We start from the raw sequence: 3,089 nt of genomic DNA, 5'->3' as shown, positions 1-3,089 counted from the left end.
TTCCTGTTGTGTACGTCGCGTTAATTTCCTTCATTTTGAAATGTTACCCCCTCTTTCGCGTTAATTTCCTTTATTGGAAAGTAATTTTTTCTTCAATTCGCGTTGATTTAAGTGGCGTTAATTTCAAATACCTTAATTAACACAAGCGTTAATTTCCTATAATAAGGTATGTGGGTCATGCAAAACAAAAAGTGAACAAAAGTGTGGATAAAAGAGAACCTGATTATACTTGTAGATTAGAAACTTATTGCAGTCTTCTATTAAAAATATTATTCACGATATAACACATCTTACATCTCTTATTCCTTCATGAGCCTCCATTGGATTGAAAGTGATTGGCTCATCATTGTAAGCATGTGTAAAGCCTGATCCCTCTTTATATCCAACAGTCTTTTTTGAAGTGTCCACTAAAATTCAGAGAAAACATACACTCGTTTACAAACACTGTATGTTATTTGAACCTGATTCCTGAGTGATATTACCCCTGACATAAGGTTGGTACATAGCAGCTTGCACGAAAGTAAGATTTTGCAGAGCATGAAGAGAGCCACTGTGAAAATAAAGTGTTTTAATTGCCTAAGAATACACTATAACATCCCAGCCCGGGCTCCAACCCAGACCAGTCGGTCTGGAGAGCAGCACACTAACCATTAGGGCACTGTGGCTTCTACTCTTCTGAAATACTAACAAAATTAAATAATTTTACATCTAAGGACTCCATGATCCATCGGTTCCCAGTGGTACTTACTTCTCTGGCTGGTAGTTCCATTGAAGTTAGTATGGTTTTCTGTGGACATGAAGCTTGGTCCCTGAAGGAAATACATAAAGAACTTTACAAGTATTGTACCTGATCACAATAAATTAAACTCTAAATAATGTTCATGCTCAAGACTAAAGTTTAAACTGACAACTTCCAAGTAATAACCTACAAAATTATGCTATTTGTACAGAGCAGGCCCTGGCTGCTTTACGGTTAAATAACGCTATCCACCAGACAAACCCGGGGGGGGGGGGGTTATACTTCCATAATGTGGCCTATATAGGTATGTGCCACCCGATAGGGTTTGGTTTTTGAGGTTCTCGGTCCTTAAATAGGGTATCATTTTGCTCCTTTTGGCAATGAGTTCTAGGTGTGATCCTTAGATAGGGTACCTAAATTCTATAAGCTAAAATAAACGCCCAGCTAAACCAAAAAAAGGTATCTTTAAACTGAATTTTCTGTTCAGGTATTAGTAAAGCGATTTTATAGAGACTTGTGTCTTGCCGTGCGCGTTTAGCCATTATTTGGGTCGTCATGGAACGCTCCTCCTCCCCCTTAAATAGGGTGTTATTTTTTTTGGTTTTGGGCCTTAAAAAGGGTATCAATTTTTTGCTTTCTTTATCCTTAAATAGGATCAGGGTTTAAGAACCTTGGCGGCACACCCCTATCCGAAATTTATGGGAGTACCCCCCCCCCCCCCGGGCAGACAAATCACTTATTCATTGAAATCCACTGAATAACAATTTATCTGGTGGATAGTTTTATGCACCCTTTGAACAACTCTACTGACTCGTACTCTCCTGTCATTACAATATTATTAAAAACAATTTTTATTAAATAATTTGTTTTTAAAAAAAATAGGTATACAGCCAACTCTCTCTAAAATGGACACCATTGGGACTAGCTTCAGCTGTCCATCTTAGAGAGGTGTCGGCTTATAGGGAGTTTAATTTATTTACAGTAAAATGACTGAAAAGGACATGGAAGGGACCAACACCAGGAGTCCATCTTACAGTCTGAGGTGAGCGTCTTACAGTATATAGGTGTCCGTTTAGAGAGAGTTGTCTGTACATCTGTTGACATTATTGGTAAATGGTGTGGTACCTCTTGAAAATTCTGCATTTTTAAGTTGGGTCATACATATAAGTGCATTAATACAAGGAAGAAAATGATTTTGAATCATGGAAAGGAGAAATAGTCCATTTTACAGTTGCCTGCCAAGTGACCTGGCCTTTAAATGGTAGTGAGGCTGGAGGTGACCTTGCATTGATACAAACCCTTCTACTTTATCATGTAAATGCAAACTAGTTAGCATCAGAACAACATGATTTACACAACAAAAGCAGTGAGGTCTGTATCAAAACAAGGTCACCTTCAGATCGATGATGAAGTATTCAACATGACACGAGCATGCTCGTGTCATGTTGAATACTTCATCTTCAAAATACATTCAGTTGTAAAATATTAAATCGATGTGTAAAAGTTTTTTTGGTTACCAGATCATTTTTCAATAATTTAAATATTATTTTATACTTACATGGAAAGCGTTTTCCCTGGAAATAGGATCTTTTTGCTTAAGAGTATGCAACAAGGGACGATGAAATGGATAAACTGTTCCTTTAGCTTTGGTGTCAATATGCACATCCCTCACCTGTTAGTTACAAAAAAAAGTGATTACAGAACAGATGAATCACTTGACTGAAATGGAGCATTAAATTTTGCATTAAAAGCCCGGGCCAAACAAGGATGGGAGTTGATGAAAGTTGACTCTCATGAGAGTTTACGTCAACTCTTATCGACTATCATCAACTCGGGCCAAACAAGAGAAAATTACTGTCATCAACCCTCATGAAAAATTTGAGCATGTTCAAAGTGGATGAGAGCATATGGGAATTGATGAGAGTGCACGAGAGTTCCATGCCAAACAAGAGTGAACTCTCATCAACTCTCATCCTTTTGGCCCAGTCTTACAGGGCCGCAACCAGACCTTTGGCATAGATGAGGCAAGATTTTGCTAGGAGGTTCTGGGGGCATGCCCTCCAAAAATTTAGAGAACTTTGAGCTCTGAAACTCTTTTATAAACATTTTTCATTAGGTATGTCTTAAAAAAATCAGTCTTGTTTAACTAAGGATTATTTTTCCAACTAAACGCATTTTGTTTTTAATTTGAGTTAAAATTAAGACGAGGGAAGTGCCTCATCTTGCCTCTTGCTAGTAATGACCCTGACTTAATAGTGAACATTAAATGTTCACTTTTCAATTACTTTATCAAAATAATGAAGAATAAATACTTTTCTATGTAATTTTTGAATTAATTTTTATCAGTATT

The 3,089-nt window shown here is 37.1% G+C and overlaps 1 long non-coding RNA gene across 1 annotated transcript; it reads right to left on the bottom strand.

Annotated features, from left to right (window-relative positions):
- Positions 1-283: 283 nt before the first annotated feature.
- On the bottom strand, positions 284-2,433 carry LOC144640011 (uncharacterized). The gene is made up of 3 exons (XR_013568261.1): positions 2,298-2,433; positions 749-809; positions 284-407 (listed from the first exon to the last, which is right to left on the bottom strand). It is a non-coding gene; the product is annotated as an uncharacterized LOC144640011 (long non-coding RNA).
- Between the last annotated feature and the right edge of the window lie 656 nt (positions 2,434-3,089).

This window comes from Oculina patagonica, unplaced genomic scaffold, assembly GCF_052425735.1.
Source record: "Oculina patagonica isolate OP01 unplaced genomic scaffold, crgOcupat unplaced1641, whole genome shotgun sequence".
Taxonomy (NCBI): Eukaryota; Metazoa; Cnidaria; class Anthozoa; order Scleractinia; family Oculinidae; genus Oculina; species Oculina patagonica.
Note: the sequence above shows the minus strand (reverse complement) of the source record. Positions and strands in the feature narration are given on the sequence as shown.